This window comes from Apteryx mantelli, chromosome 1 (assembly GCF_036417845.1).
Source record: "Apteryx mantelli isolate bAptMan1 chromosome 1, bAptMan1.hap1, whole genome shotgun sequence".
NCBI lineage: Eukaryota > Metazoa > Chordata > Aves > Apterygiformes > Apterygidae > Apteryx > Apteryx mantelli.
The window spans coordinates 22,580,563-22,597,822 of NC_089978.1; the positions used below are offsets into that span (position 1 = coordinate 22,580,563).

The 17,260-nt window shown below is 39.2% G+C and overlaps 1 protein-coding gene across 1 annotated transcript in view; it reads left to right on the top strand.

The window, feature by feature from the left end:
- Positions 1–2,198: 2,198 nt before the first annotated feature.
- The window catches only part of SGCG (sarcoglycan gamma), a 146,510-nt gene continuing 131,448 nt past the window's right edge, over positions 2,199–17,260 (top strand). Inside the window, exon 1 of the mRNA XM_067290434.1 lies at positions 2,199–2,488. The gene's annotated coding sequence lies outside the window, so the exon portion shown is untranslated. The remainder of the gene's footprint in view (positions 2,489–17,260) is intronic.

The window sequence follows — 17,260 nt, forward strand, 5'->3', positions numbered from 1 at the left end:
TTATTCAAGAGATGGCTACTGACGTATTGTTCCATAGATCTCTGGTAGGAACTTCTGTAAAAATATCTATGCAGACAAAATATTTAAAAATATTTTTAGACATTGGTACAGTGATAGGATTGGTTAAACAGGGATGACCCACAATAAGAAGGAAGACTTTGCACAACAGAAGGCAGGAATAAGAGCGAAGAGAGAAAAACAAAGAAGAAAGATATGGATTACATAGTTCTACACTAAAGCAGTTTGACATTTTTCTGTCCAGTCCATATCCTAATCTGTGCATAAGTGACTACAATACCATGATTATTATTAATCGCTCATACAACACAAGTCTAGTGCCTGCCACTAGATAGCTTACTATAGCTGTCCCAGAATAGTTGAGATTTGAGAAAAGAGTTGGAAGAAACCAGAATAAGACTACTGACTGATAAAAGAGAAACACTTTAAGGTGGTCTAGATTGTGCCAACAGGTTACAGAAAGTCACTGGGGGAAGATGTTACTCCACACATAAACAATAATCTGGACAAAAATATGAATTTGTTTTGATGTTCAGCATTTCTTCCTCTCATTTATGTAGTAGATACTTTGATGACACACTTCAAGGAAAAACTGGTAAACCCTACTCCAGTTTCATTATTCCCAGTGTGTATCCCATCTCATATACCTCATTTTCCATTTGAGGGACAGTAGCCATTCATGAGCTGAAGAGCAGTTTCAGGCCATCAGCAAAAATACCTGAATGTATTTCAAACTGGGCTAGCTAAAACTTAAAAACAACTCAGCACTCTAAAGGGCTAGGATGATACCAAATCCTTAGGCAATATTGCTTTTACTGCTATTCCTGGACATTTAGGATCCACTTTGCTACTCTGGTTGTAAAGGTGGGTTCATTTTTCTGGAATCCAACTCTGCAATATGAATGTGAGATGGAATGATTACCCTGCAAAACAGGAAGATGTCCTGCACAATTCTTACAGGAAAAGTTTATGGACTGTGTAATTTCTATCCCGTATACACTCAATACTCCCACTCTCTTCAACCAAAACCTTTCCTGTGATCTAGGATTTGCTAGTTCTTTCAAGCTGTTACTTGTTCTTTTGATCTCCAAGTCTCTTCTCATCCAGCAATTCCTGCAGTGCTTCTCTTATTTCCTACCTTTCCAATCCTTTATCTCCTGCATATTTTCCCTAATTAAAAACCCTTTACCATTCCCCCAAAACACATTCTCTAATTCCCCTAATAAAACTGCCAAAATTCTCTTCCATAACCATGATCTCAATTTCACATACATTCTTCCCCAAGGCACCATTTCCTCTCAAGCCTCATAAAATTTAGGCTTCCCTAAACCTCTTATCATTCTTTTCAACTCCTAAAACCTTGCATCTGTTCATTTTTCCTTTGTTGCCTGACAACTCTTTCTTACTCCTCTCTTCTCTTTAGCTATCCCATTTGTCTTTGCTCCTCTCTGCCTTTCCCAACATCCTTCTGGTTGTAAGATTTGTTAGAGAAAAAATGCATTTATAATTTGTCTTCCTAATCTGCAAGCCACAGTTCCTCAAATGCCCTGAACAATTTCCCTCTTTGCCTTCCAGATCCCCCTTTTTTTTTTCTCTCCAATTTCCCAGTCCCGTGTTCCCCCAACCTTCTTATGCATCTGCCTCCCTGGCTCCTTTCGTGCCCTTCACCATCTTTGTCCTGCACCAGCTCCTATCCCAAGTCTCAGGACCTTCGAGGAAAAAGAGCCCCAAACTTTTACCTCCCAAACGGAGCCTGCACTTACCCTCCCTCGCCAAGGTGCAATGCCGCCCCTTGCCCTCTGCCTCCCTCCTCCAGATTCACCTCCCCCCCACAGACGTCCGCCTCGCGCGGCCGTTACCGCGGCGCGGCCGTTGGCCCCCGCGCGGCCGCTCTTACGCGGAGCGGCGGCCCGCGGCGCGCGCCCCCCCTAGAGGCGCCGCCTGCTCCCTGCCCTCCCCGGCGGCGGCGGCGGCGCCAGGGGGCCTGCGGACGGCAGCGCAGAGAGCGCGCAATTTGGGCAAGGACGCGGGGGGGGGGGGGGGGGGGCGAGGCACGCAGCTTCCCTGACAGCATCGCAGCCGCGGAGCTGCCGTCGATGGGGCTGGGGGGGGAGCCGAGCGCCTGTCGCCGTGGGGCGGGGCGGGGCCTCCCGGCCGTTGAGGCGGGGGCGGGCCTCGGCAGCCTCATGGCACCGCGCAGGGGGCTTCCCCCTCTTCTCGGCTGCTGCGTGTCCCCGCGGCGGCGTGGGGACGAGGGAGGGGACCGGCCGTCCTCCGCGCCCTGCGCGGCCTCTTCTCCTCCCTCCCTGGCGGCGGCGGAGCCCGCGGCGTCGGCGAGGCGGCGGGAGCGGCGCCCGCCCGGACGGAGGGACGGAGGCGCTGCCTGCGGAGAGGAAGCTGCATGAGGGTCCGCCAGCCCCCCGGGCATGAGGGGGCGCCGCGCTGCCCAGGAGCCGAGCGGGCGCGCCAGGTAACGGCTCCGCCCGCCTTCCCCTCGGCCGCGCGGGGGAGGGCGAGTGTCGCCGGGAAAGTTGCTGGGGAGGGAAGGCGGAGGAGGCGGCCCGGGGGCTCCGCCGGCCCCCGCGGCCGCGCCTCTCCCGCCGGCGAGGCGGCGAGGCGGCGGGGCGCGAGGAGCGGCGGTGCCGCGGCGCGCAGTTCGGGGCGGCAGCGGGCGGAGCCGCTGCCCGCGGGGCCGCCGAAGTGCTTCCCTGCCTCTCGGCGTGGGGCGACAGTGTCGCCTGCTCTAATAACCGCACTTGAGTGTTCCGTGAAACTTGCTTACCTCCCCTGTCAGTTTAGATTTTTGTTTTTATTTAAAAAGAAATCTCACCAAAAAGAAATACATAGCAGTACACCTGAGACTTCAGCGTAGTCGTTGTGCTGTATGACACGGTTATAAATACCCTACCATCTCTTTTTTGAATCACATTTTTCTGGGGGCCTTTTAAAGGGACAATTGTAAACTCAGTGTAAAGTTTAATAAAATATGTGAGTTGTCATTAGCAGCGCTGGAGATTAAATGCCACTTTAAGTGTTTCACTTCTCCAGTGACATTTGTTTTCCTTTCCTTATAGTTTACATCGAGGACAATAAGTCAGATTATTATTATGTACTTAGCTGTTCTAAAATCATTAAAGGAATAAAAAGTGAGAAGAGTGCCCCACAAAGGTTCTAGATACCTTTGCTACAAACTGCAAAACCAACAGTGAACCACCTTAAGGCAAAAAAATTCTACACCTTCAAAAGCTCACTTCCTTACCAGACCAAAGACACATGCATTGCAAAATGCCCTGAGAGTGAAAAGATTTGGGTCACTTCAAATAAATGAGGTCTGCCAAAAGCGAGGTCTCCCTCACAGAGAATGTTCTGCTGCTGGCTCCGTTGGTTAAATCAGAGAGAATCTACCTTTAGAAGTGTATCAGGTGCAGTTACGAATGTTTCACTTCCAAATTCTGAAGTACCGACAGGATGCCACAGTGTTTGTTGCAAATGCCAAAAGAAGAATTAAAATGTAACAAGCTTGATTTTATTAGATTAGAAAAGCATGTGTAGTTTGTTTGGTTTTTTTGCTGTTAAATGATATCACAAATTTGGAACAAAGTGTAGGAGAACCCACAAAAGGAAGATAGATTAAGCAACATAAAACTGTTACTGCAAGTAATACCTGTGATTACTGATTGAAAGACATTGATAAAACAGTATTCTTACAATGATTTTCAGATTAGGAAACTTTTCTTAATCAACACACAGTTATGTCCCTAAGAAGGTCCATCAAAGTTAATGACCCTATGCAGTTTTGAGATTAATTTAGGTGTGCTCAGTTTTTGTGTTAATCATTTATATGGACTTTTAATATGGCATTAAGTTGAGAGAGGACTGATGAAAGAGAAGTACCGGCATCTATAAAACTTGAAATGCTTTCCACCTTTGTATGTGTTTTGTCTTTTTTTTTTTTTTTTTTTTTTTAATTGTCAACTTCAAATATAGTCTCTCTGAGCTTTCATGTAAGTGGCAGAATATATTGAATAAATAAATTATAAATAAATAAATTATAAATATAAATTATAATAATAAAATAATAAATTATAAATAAATAAATTGAATATATGCAACAATTTTTCCATTGTAAAATGTTCTGTAGTTCTTACTTCCTTAAGAAGGTAGATATGACTAGGCAATTACCATTTTTCTTGACAGCGTGACAGAGAAAACTTGCAGGAGTTAAAAGAAGGGCATTAAAAGAAGGTATCATTCTAAACTGTCAGAGACAAACTTTTCAGCATGTTTTTGTGAAAATGAATGTATCACTTGTAAAATGGCTGTTAGGATACAACCAAGAGGTGAGATAAGGAATAATATAGTGATATAGGATCTAATAATTTAAGATATTGATTACAGGTTTATATTTGGATACCTACAGATTTAGTGCCCAGTCCTATAAACAGATGTTTGAGTAATTTTATTCATATCAATATTTCAGTTAAACTCACAAAAGTACTGTGTTGGCGCAGTAGCGCTTAACCTACCTAGAAGTGGAACATGGAATTTTGCCATTTACAACTTATTAAAGGAAAATGCTTTGTCTGCTAATAAGCTGTCTATTCCAATAACATGTCCAAATGGTTTATACGTAGTTTTTGCTATCAAAAGCTGGCATCATGCTAGAAGTCATGAAACTTAAACATAACTGTATGTCCAACAAATATTCTTTTACAATATATGGAAACTTAAACAATGAAACTATTCTAGGAATTAGGCCAGCTGAAAAAAGGGAGACATACAAAATGCCATGAAGGTGTGGAAGTGTGGGAAATTTGGTAAAAGGGAAAGAAGAGAAGGACATTAAGAATTAAGGGTGTTACGGCCACAGACTTTTTCCATAGATACTAAGTTACCAGCTTCTGAAGATAATACATGCCTTGAGGATTTGGGGTAAAGATACACTGAACAAATAATCCAGGCATTTGCTTTTAACTGAAGACTATGGTTGCATTTTATAATTTGTTTTCCCTTTAGTTCTGTTTCCAGACCTTGTACTACTATACTCTAAAGTCTTCTCTTGAAGGCTTCTCCTAAGCTAGAATAGAAAATTTTTTTTATTTCATTGTTGAAACCTGTCTGGTGTGGTGGGACTAGATGAATCAAAGTGAAACTGGTTAACTGAATGCATTATTTCTGTAAAAGCAACAGAATAGTATGAAATGGAATACCCAGGCACTGAGGCATACATACTACAGATCTACAGAAAGTGAATTTAAGGGCTCATGTTGCTAGCTTTTGGGAAAGGATTTCTTTTGGTGGTCAGAAACAAGTAGTATTCCTGTGGACAGCAGAGTAACCTTTCACTTTGCACGCCAATTCTGGGTGTTTCTCTGTCTTCTGTTATATCTCTGCTCAGTCTTTTCTCAACCGAAAAACTCCTGATACCTTCAATTTTCCTTTTAGGTCATCTTTTCTAGACCTATGGTGGTTATTGGTTTCTGCTGAACACCTTCCAGTTGTTCCATATTCTTTTGGTAGAGTATCCTCTATAAAAATAAAGCTGCAGCCCTATCAACAGCTAAAATGGAAAAATTAGTTTATACTTTAAGGCAGTGCTTTTTACCTATAAATCCAATGTGCTGTCTTTTGTGAAAGAGTATACTCTTGTTGATCGCATTTAGCTTTTGGTTATTCTAACCAGCAAAATACCATTCTGAAGAATAGCTACACACTCTTTGTCCTCATCCTATACTTTCTCAGTTAATTATTCTTAGTTAAACTTTGTATTTACCTTCTTGAATTAATCTTAATCTTCTTCTGGATAATATCTTCAATTTTGCATAATTATTCTGAATTCTAATCTTGTCTACTGTCTGACTTGTTAAATCTGTGCATGATATTAGCTCAAGAAGACCACAAGTGTACACTATCATCTAAGTTATTATTAAAACAATTAATATTATTTAACAGGATAGATTGCTGAGGAGCCCAATTCAGAAAGTTTTGCAGTTTGTCAGTGAGTTGGTAATAATGATTCTCTGAATATGGCATTTAAACCTATTCTCAAAGCAAAGTCAATACAAAACTTCTGTTAAATAAATGAGATCGTGTTTTAGCCTGTAGATACTATATGAAGGCATAAGTATGGGTGTTATTGTCTGTTACCAACTATGGCAAAACTCAAAGCAGGAGTAGTATGGATTCCTGTTGTGTAGGTATTTGTTATAAAACATCTTAGTTTTCAAGGAAAGAAAGTATTGATTCTTGAGGCTTCCAGGTTAGAAATTCTCTTTAATATGATAGTTATTCATTGAGGAATGAGATACCTTTTCCTGAACATCAGGTCAAAATACTCCTGAGTAATGTACCTTGCAATCATATAATGTATACCATTTGTAATTAAAATGCTGTCCACAAACTTCATGAAAATTATCAGAGTAATATGAATGCTAGTTTTAATTTTTAGTTTCTGACAATTACTTATTCTAGTCAGTAAATAATGAAGAATAATTAGCTAAATTAATGAGCTGCTTCATTAACTACTGTGTTTTATATGATAACTTGGTTATTCAAGGCAAATACTCGTGCATATTTATGAAGACATTTGAGGAAAACTACAAGTAGTATTAAAAGCTAGTTCTTTCTTATGGGTCTATGTCCTTGAAATACCTTACCAATCTAAAATCTCTTAACAAATTGTCTTTGTTCTAAATTCAATGTTAAATTTACCTGCTTTCTGCTAATACGTGGAGGTTTACGTTTAACTGAACATCCAATTATCTCTTTCCACTTAAGGGGAGAGAGCCACAGTGACATTCCAAATTCATATAATTGTCAATGTTGATGTTGATTTAAATCACATAATAAATACTAGGTTCTGAAATTGAAGAATTAATTTTATAAACTGCAACATACGTAAATCATGCAAAAATACCCAAATAAATTACTTATGGTTGTGCATTAGGCATTCACTGCTTTTGATGACCAACATTATTAAAAACTTCTTAATATCTTGACTGTATAAATCTGGAGAGACAGCTTCTATTTGTTTGCTAAGAATGATCTATGGAATTTGGATTTGTAATAGTGAAATACATTACTCTTTATTACCATAAAAAAATTACCAGTAAAGATATATTTCTCTCTGCTGTAAAAAAGTAGATACTCTTTTTTAACTGTGCTATTAAAAAAAAATCAGGATTAAGGAAACTGTAAAATGTATACAAAAGAAAAAGCATGCATAAATTACAAAATAAAATTTTTATAATTTTATGCTAAACTCCACAATTTATATGATTTCCTAAACAAGTAAATTCTTCAAATTAGTATTTAGTTCTTTTTCTGAAGTGTAGTTTTTTAGTTAATGAGAGATTGTAAACTAATTTGCAAAATCATTTGTGAATAATGCTAGCATATGAAAGGTCATAGTATAATACTGTTTTCCTGGCTTGATTTCTAGACATAATACTTCTTCAGGCTGTGATGGTTTACATAAAGATTTTTGCTTATGGATTTTCAAGCTCCCTAATTTTGTATATTTTTGACACACACAGACACACTGTATTTGGTATTTTAAGGGGCCGGTTTCATAAACCTGTAAACATTTGAATCAAACAGCTAGAAGAGAGAAATGAAATGGAAAAATCTGACTGATTAAGTACATCTTGCTGTAATCTCCTGCTCTGCTCCCCCTTCCTCCTCTCCAAATCAGTTGAGAAAGAAGATGCAACCAGTCTTGAAAAGAGTATGGATGCAGCCCTAAAGGATTATTGCAGATGAGGGTAAAATGTGAATTGATGGGTTGAACAATCAATTGAACTTTGAAGGTAGAAATTGAAGAAATTTGTTAAGAATAGCAAAAGGAGCAAGAAAAAATATATAACCGGTAAAGATGATAAATAGTTTCTTTGGTTATTTTTCAAGAAGCCATCTGAATATCCTAAGAATGTGCATGCTTATGTCTTTCTCTCTGTAGTTGGAACGGTTCCCCTTGCAGTCTTCATAGAGCATGTACTTTAGCCCTCTTTCTTCTGCTTAGAGCACCTGTGGCTATTTGGTTCCCCTTGACTGCAACGTTAAGGCAAAATGTTCCACTGCTTTCCTTTGTGTTTAGTTACTTTCCTTGCCTTTTTGAGTTTTGATATTTCTCTTGCCTCCTGAGCATACTCTCATCCAGATGTATTTACAGTGGCAAGGAAGTTCTCCACCATACTTCTTCCTCTGGTCAGATCTTCTTACCTATGTATCTGTAGTAATTTGCCTCAAGGTGTCTCCAGCTGTCTTGGTGTCATTCTCTTCTACAATTGTGTCAGCACTGCTGGCCCTGAAATACAGGGATGTCTTGGCTCTGTGTTGGACTGGGTCTGTATGAGTATACAGTTACATCATTGGTCTGCTTGTGGCATGCATGCCTTCTCACAGAGGCATCCATGCAGGGCCTGCTACCCTTTCCTTCTTATTTAAGATGACATTGTGCTCTGAAGCCTTCTCCCATTTAGAAAGAACGTTCCCCTTTTAGAAAACTGTTTGCTGTGTCTTAGCACTGGCCTGAGCCATCCTTTTATCTAAAGTGCAAGGAGTCATCTTATTGAGTCTCCTTGGATGATCTGTCTCATTCATGGACCTAGAACAAAACCAAGCTGTTACCGGCATGATCAGAGGCCCTCTCAGGGTCTTTTCAGGCATGTGATGAGCTCATTAAGCGTTATAAAGGAGGCTAAAACCTGCTAGAGCTAGAATAGGGGATATTCTCTGCTGTCTTCCTCCTTTCACTGCCTCTTTGCCTGTTAGAGATGTTGAAGGGGCCCATTCAAGCAGTTCAACAGTCACCAGCTTCTTATCCTCTCTTTCAGTGAGAGAGGATTATTGCTATTATGTGCAAAGATGGAGAATACATTTATGTGCATGCAGCGGAAAAGTACAGTTTGGCTACTTTGAGATCTGGCTTTTGTGCTCTTGGGATCAGGTAGTAAAGGGTCTGGAGGTCATGAGAAAGGGGACATATTCTCTTATTCCTCCCATTTCACCTGAAAAAACTAGCAGGTGGGTTTTTTGTGTGTGTTTTGTTTTGTTTTTCAGGCACAAGTTTAAATCCCTGGAGAAGATGGTGCCTCTGCAAAATTCCACATTGATACTAAAGACTCATCAGTGTTGGAGATGCACAGTGATACTGGCCATGCTTGTTGCTGAGAGTAAATTGTGCCCTTCAGATGCTTTGGCTTTTCATTTCTACTGCTTGTCCTAGATGCAGTGTTCAGCACTTTCTAAAGAGATGCAGGCATCTGAAGAAACTCTCTTTTAAAGAAACACTTTTTTGTTTCAAGGACAGAGGGGGAACTCCTCTGCTTTTTTAAAAATTTCCAAGACACTAGATATCCTTCCAAATCTTCCCTGTGGACCTAGGAGAAGGTTGGAGTTGGAGTTCCACCAACTCTGTCATCTACCTTGACAATAGGATCTACAGGCCAGACTCAGCAGCTTACCTCAGAAAAGGTGTTTAACTAGATCTCTTAATGGCAGGTTGCACGCCTTTTCTTTCTACCAGACCAGCTCTGGACAGTGGGAGATGTGAAGTTGCTTTCAGGAGTCTTGAGCCTATTTCTGGATTCTGGATGCAATGGCATGTGGGTTTTTAACCCACCCTGCCTCTCCTGCTGTCCAAACTTCTGCCCTAGGCTGGTTTCAAGGACCCTTCTCAAGCAATCCTAATTCATCAAAAAAGCCAATGCTTCTCTGGCCAGGGACATTGTGGAGCTTATGCTGGTGCAAGCCAGGGGCAAAAACTTCTACAATAGTTGTTTCCTTGTGCCCAAATACAAGGGAGGCTGGCATGCTATCTTGGACTTGCAGAAGCTGGATGTCTGCATCTGCAGGTTCAGTTCCCAGTGATGACCCGGCAGTTTTGACTTGCAGGATGCTTATCTGTGTCACACTTTCAGTTCTCTTTGTTTCGGGATAGTCAAGACCATTGCTGGTTTCAGTTCTGTCCATGACACATACTCAACAAAGCTCTGCAGACCGGGGGATCTCCTTATTCCTGCATTGCAGTGTCTGACTAATGCAAGGTAATCCCAAGAAGTTCTTTGGTTGCTTTGTTCAATGCAAATGAAGTCAACTTCAACAACTTTAATGGTCTTGTCAGTGTGAAGAGTGTTGTTTTAATCAGTCTATAAAACTATTTGAAGCAATTATAGACGCCCATGTTGTGATTCCACTAGATTCATTGTGGTGGCCTCCAACCAGTGGGCATTCCCTATTGCTGGAGACCTACTTATGTACGTATACATGTAGTGTATGGTACCATATATGTTCCCAATGCTTTATGTTCTCCAGCTGATATTTAATACCATTTATTCACTTAAATGGCAGCTGCTTGGGCATTTACTGATTATTCCTTGAGCCGTCACAGGCCTTTCATTTTCTGACAGGTTAACCAAATTCATGTCAATATGGGTATGCTTCATCGCTCTTCTCTGTCAGGGGATGCGTACTGCATGGGCAGGGGCTTGCCTGGTTCAAGATCAATGGTGTTCAGGGTAGTAGTTGCTTCATTTCAGTATTTTGTAGTTTCAGAAAGTCAAAAATGCATGTAAAATATTCCTACATCAACTCTGGGGATTCCTGGTGACAACTGACAACTCTGATAGTACTGCCTACTACATAAACCAACAAGCAAGGGTAAACAGATCTCCTCTTGTTTGTCAAGAAACTTTGATGTTTTGGGTGTGTTGTATCATCAGAGAGATTCATTTTTCTTCAGTTAGCTTATCCATCTCCTCCAATTCTTATAGATGATTCAGCAGGTGTTGGGGCCCTTGCGGTACTTCAGAACAATAATCTATATGAAATATAGAGTATGGAACTAACACTGTTTAGGATTAGTTGCTTAGCACAACTTGCTTAGCATAAGTAGCTAAATTTGCTGAAGCCTTAGGCCTCAGACTGTAGCTGCTGCTATGTGCTTTGAAGTAGTTTACCAAGGACACTGGTGCAGCTGGGAATGATACATCCTGAGAAAGTACAGATAAACTAGCAGAAGCCAGTGGGAACCAAGGTTAAGGGCTAGACAGCTTTGCTAAACAAGCAGCAAGGTACAAGGCATGACCGCTGTGTGCGTGATCGGTGCAATGATTGGCTACCTGTGACATAATCTGTATGAACCACAAATCAAGGGCCAGAGCGCCGAATACTTGTACTTATAAAATAGGCAAATTGCTGAATAAAGATGGAATTGAACCTGCATTCTGTGAATGCGTATGATTCATTCCCGTCACTCCCGCGGACCGCGACAAGCAGGATTACAGGTTTTATTTTTTTATAATCACATCTCTTTTGAAACTACCTTATTTTGATTTTTTTTTCCCCTGCCTAGCAGGATTTTATTTCTTCTTACTATTTTTGCCAAAATGGAAATATCATGTTTTGTCACATATATTGTATACTCCACCCATAGAAGGAATTGGAGATCAGGCAGCCTGGAAAATCTTTAGAACTAGATGTCTGCAGTCAAGCTAATTCTTTATAAAAACAGATTTTAAAGTTCTAAAATAAGAAAAAAAATCTATTAAAGGCTAGAAAAACATTAAACCAATTGTGTTGTTGACCATGTACTCCATCATTTAAACAGCTTTTCAAAAGAGTGGACACTTATCTGTTTACAAGTGGAGTGAATTATTTGAAGCTGTGGAAGTTTTTCTCTGTTACCAAGAATGGTCATACCGAAAACCCATAATTCATTGAATATGGGATCCTGTTGTTTTAAAAAAAAATTTAATATATTTAAAATACAGTTGAAGAAAAAAAGAAAAAAAAAGGTTGGTTTCTCTAGCAGTTTGTCTCAGGCAAAAAAAAGATTTACTTATTTAGCATGTTTCCATCATCTTACTTTTCGTAAAGAATAGTCTACACAAAAGCCTTAGTTATGAGGAAGCAAGATGACAAATATAATTTACATTTTTAACTTGAAGAATGGTGCCAGCTATAGGAATCGTTTCATATGGCCTGTATAGCAACTAATTTAACCATTGAAATCCTAAAAAGTGCCTGGTCTTCGCGGAGCACTTGAGACTTTGGCTTCAGCATTCAGTTTCCTAAATAATTGAAGAGTTCTGAAGAATGCTTCTGACATTCTGCTGGAAGAGTCTTTTCTTTCAAGACTGTTTAGTCATTTTAATAAATAATTCCCTAGTGAAAAATACATGTTTTGTGGGAAATTCCCCTTTTAACTGGGGGGAAGTGTGGGGTAGCAAAGCTACCTCACACTTATCTATGAATCATTTGCTGGTTTTATAAAATTCACGTTCTGCTTAGCATTGTGACCAGCTTCAGCAGGAAGGATGATGGGCATCTTTGTTCCAGCTATTCTGTAATAGACAGTATTTTTTTTTATTATTCCTTTTTTTAATGGAACAAACAGGAGACACTCTGACAGCTTTTGATTCCAAGGGAAAGAAAAATGTAAGAACTTCTACTTGATACTGTACTGGTTATGAAAGCTCAGATACTTTTTTTATTCTGGATTTTGTGTACTTCATCCTCCCCTTTCTCCCCCCCCCCCACTAGGGTTTGACTAGGATTTTTCCCCCCACTAGGATCAGTTCATTCTAACAAGTATTATTTGTAGACACAAATTCCCCACTGAGACCTTTGTTGTCATGTTGTCTTCCTGTCTTGCCTCTGCTTTTTCTGTTTAAAGTTCTTCTCTGAAGAATGTTCTTGATTCTTGCTGCTTTTTTCTTCCTCCTCCATCATATATTTTCAACTAGTATATGCTTTTAAAAAGCTGCTTTAAAATTCAGAGGGAGCAGGCTTTCTAAGTTGCTTATACCAAATCTGATTGTGGTCTATTTTGCTAGCAATGAGTGGGTGCTCATGATTATTCCTACACTCTCTGTCAAAAGCTTCAGCATGTCCACCTATCTGTTGGCATATAGAGTGGCATAAACAATTCTGGAATACTGTCATAGGAGATAATTCTTTGTGTTTTATCTCCTGAAATGTAGAAAGAAGAAATGTGACAGAACAAATATCCTAAAAGTTCTTAAAATAGTTCTTACCAAAAACTCTAAAATAACCTGAGCTGTAGGAGGGAAGATTCTCTTAAGGTAAGTAGATACTTAAAAGCTGGCAAGAGCAGGTAGGAATAAACAGGGTTTTTGTTTGTTTGTTTGTTTTCCTCTTTTCACAGATGAGGCAGATTACTAGTGAGGTGTTGGGTTTAGAGGTGCTGGAACATGTGCTGTTCAATGAATTCATAAATTATTTGAAGAAGATAGTGAGTAGGAAGCTGAGAAAGTTTGCTAAATAATAGTAAATGAATCAAGATAGTCACAACTAAAATAGCAGTATTACTTACTGGACACTTATTCAGAACCTCCATTCTCAATAAATGCTAAGTAACTTCTCAAAGGATCTTTGCCTTGGCCCTTGCCTTCAGTCATCTTTCTTTGAATAGCATTGGATTCTCAAATAGCTATTATTATTCCAGAAAGAAATACTGAAATTATTGAATATAACTTTCTGAAAATGTTAGTTCACTGTTCAGTGATGATCAGAAAAGTGAATGGAATATTAGGAAGTAGTAGTAGTAAGAGCAGAATAAAAAACTCTTACATCATTGAAGAAATGGATATGCTTCTGCTAATCTGGAAAACCACATGCAGTTACAGTTCTTCTGTCCTAAAGATGTAATAATTTTTTGTAAAACATTCAGGGAAAGGCAGAAAAAATGTCAAGGAGATGTTCTACCTTCTGTAACAGATGATCAAACAGATTAGAGCTCTTCGGCTTGTGAAAGAGGTGCTAATGGTAGTATGACAGAAGCCAATGTCATTGAGTGGCATGAAAAAGATGAAGATGGGGTCATTATTTACCACATCTAATTCTGTGGGATCACTCAGCTTAATTATTTAATATTTTATTTTATTGCTGACTAATGTCACTGTCAAATTCATTGCAACAGGATGTTATAGAAAACAGACATTCTGGTCTAGGAAGTCTCTCAGTCTCTGAGTGCAGAGAGGTGGAAGAACATATCAGTGGTAGAAACAGTCTGTTCTTGCACTGTTTCTTACTTTTTTTTTTTCCTTCCATGAGCACCCACTTTATCAAAAACAAAATGGTGACTTGATATATATTACCACTCTTATGTTCAGCTGTATGCTGTGTATGCTTTGTTCTGCTGCAAATGGTGGTGAACATGTCTGTCTCAAAGGAATGTATTCAGATAGCCTACTATTGGAGTCTAATTAATTTATCATGTCAAATACAGTGTTTTAATTCAAGAACATTCAAGACTGGCTCCCTGTTCAGTCAGTGGGGAAAAAAGTTGCAGCACAAAACTGAGATGATCCAAATCACTTATTACTCCTTTGAACTAAAACATAGCAGTCATTACATTAAATTGTGGTAGTAGTTGGTTTAAATATCACCAAGAAAGTCCAAAAAACTCAGTGTTGGGGATAAGTAGACTTATCACTGCTTTTTCAAAGATAAGGAATTACAAGGAGGTTTTAGCCAAGTATAACTTTTACAGCAGTCTTGCAGACAATTTACTCAAGATGTCAAGGATGACTTTTCCAATTGCTAAAATTCAGTATCAGGATAAGCACTGTAGACGTGATTCAGTTCTTGATGCAACCGGACATTGCTCTGAAGTTCATGACAGTACTAAGTTTTGTATGTACATGACAAGTACTGTATTGCAGAAGTCTTTCTTCATTTTAAATACAAGCGCATACATAAAGAAACTGAAAATAGAGTTGAAGGTAGTTCATTTTAAGGAGTGTAGTTGGTTTGATGTTGATATTAACCTGCTACATTTAGGGTTACAGCAACTTGAGGTTACTGAAAATTTGAACTCTAACTTAGCGAAAGAAAAGCAGAGTCAACTTTACTCTGACCTGCGGTGAAGATATCAGGGCTTCAAGGAAAAGGCTTAAATTTATGGAGGGGGAAGAAAAGGTCATTTTTCTCTTTTTTTAATAATACCCTTTTGTTAGCCTGTGCTGTCTTCTAAACAGCAAATTTGACTGATGGCTGAGAGGAAAATAGCAGTCTCATCAGACCTGCTATTTGGGAGGAACTCATTATACTTCTTTTGCAGTGTCTGAGTACCATCAACATGGATTGCTGGGTTCTTAATATTGTATAATTATGATATATGTCTGATTATGCTCTTTGTCCAGCTTGCACCTGCCTTTCTAATCCCTGGTAAGGGACTCTTTTCATGAGATTAAGAAGAGATTGTACTTTTTGAAGTACTAGTCTTTGAGCAATAAAGGAAGTCTCTATACATCATAAGGGAATCTTCACACTCATTGCTTTCTTATATGCAGAAGTGAAGGCTAATCTTAAGTCTGAGACAAATGAAATAGCTATATTAAAGTAGAACATCCCTCCCTACCCTTAAGATAAAGATGGTGCTCTCTATTATCTTGTTATTACAACTAAATGATTGGTAAACTGTTCTCAGTTTGCAGATTATCTTTTCTGTGGTTATCTATCTAAGCCACAGGAAGTATCTAATGCTTTTATTGTGTCATTATAGAATGTCTCTTATACAACACTTGCTCAATTCTTAAGAACATTTGTGAGTACGTGTAAGTGATGGCAACTTACTTCTGGCTCTGTGTCCAGGATTTTTTTTAATCTGAATGATGGGTTAATTTGCAGCCAGTTCAGGCAGTAACCCCAAACCAGCAGCTATTGTTATTGTGGGCTCAGCTGAGTCCAAAAATATGCTAATAACAAATCCATTCAGTCTGCCATTCCAGGAAAAAATGGCTAAGTATGCCAGTAAATTCTTGTCTCAGATTGCTTATGTATTTGGCACCTACAGATATGGCTTTGAGCATGCCAAACTTTTATCCATGATGAATACAAAACTGATTGAAGTCTGTATATTGCCAAATAATCATTTTTTTGGACATGCATGCTGATTCATGTATTTTCTTTAGTCCAATCATTAAGCTGGTGAACAAGTGCAGAAAATGTTTCTCACTTTTCCAGCCCATGTTTCCAGGAAGGACATTTGCTGCTTCCACTCTTGGCTGGCAGGCTTACTACAAGGTCCATGGCTATCCAGAAATCAGTTCCTCATGCAAATATCCAAGATCTGAGGCCATCTGTGTAATCTGCTTCTCATCCATCATTAGGATTTATTGATTTTACTGTCATTTTCAGGCATAATGTCTGACACAGGACCAGTCTCTTTACCATGAATACTGCAACTTCCACCTCATTGTGTAAATGGTGGGCATAGATTTGCTGAAAGAGTCTCTTTGCACAGTGTACAGAAAATCCTAATTAACAAAAAAAGAAACTAGACTAAATTTGCTTATATGGCTGCATACAAAATCCTGTTTTCATTTTAATTGCAGCTCTGAAGTTTTGGAATACCTGGTGGAGCTAGAGGAATATGGCTTTGTAATGAATTCACTACAAGCTTACCTCACAGCTATGTTTGCAATTCATTCACTTGTTCTGGCAATTCTATTTTCATTCATGTGGCAAAAATCTCTAAAAAGTTGAGACAGATTTATTATCTGACAGAAGACTCTTCACTGGAATGTGAATTGATCTTGGCAGGTTGAGCTGCTATCAATTTTTCTTGTCTCTCACTTATCAGTTGCAATAATCTTACTAGTATTATTAGAGTTAAAGAAGCTATGTTTTTTTTGATGTCTCCCATATGCAGATTTTTCATAGACATAAAGAACTTACTGAAACTTCATCTCAAATATCAAGGTGTCCCTCTACCAATATTGGTGTTGATGCAAACAAAATCCTTCCTATGAATTGTTATTTTCCAATTGTATTTCAGCCTACTGAGACTCACTAAAACTTTGCAAATGTGATATCACTGTCAAAAGTCATCATACACACTGTCTCTGGGCTTGATCTGCAGTAGTGATCTTTCTGAGAAATACTCTTCTGTTAACTTTTTTTTGTTGTTGACCAAAGCAATCGCATAATTGTCAGTACATGTATTTGTTAAATATTATGCTTGTGTTTGGAGCTGATTAAAAATTTTAGGAAAAAAGTTCCAAGGCTACCTTTTAAAGTAGACAATTAAGCCTAAATCGGTTGCCTAAACATTGGTGTCTGGACCATTGCAGATGCCCTTTGGTGTCCTGTCTGACCTGTAGTTGCTGCTGCAGAAGGACAGGAGCCTCTCATTTTTGTCAGCTCTATGTAGATGTCTCAGACACTCCAGGGCACCTAAAATGGCGCTAGATGCAGTTGTTTAATTGAATCCCAC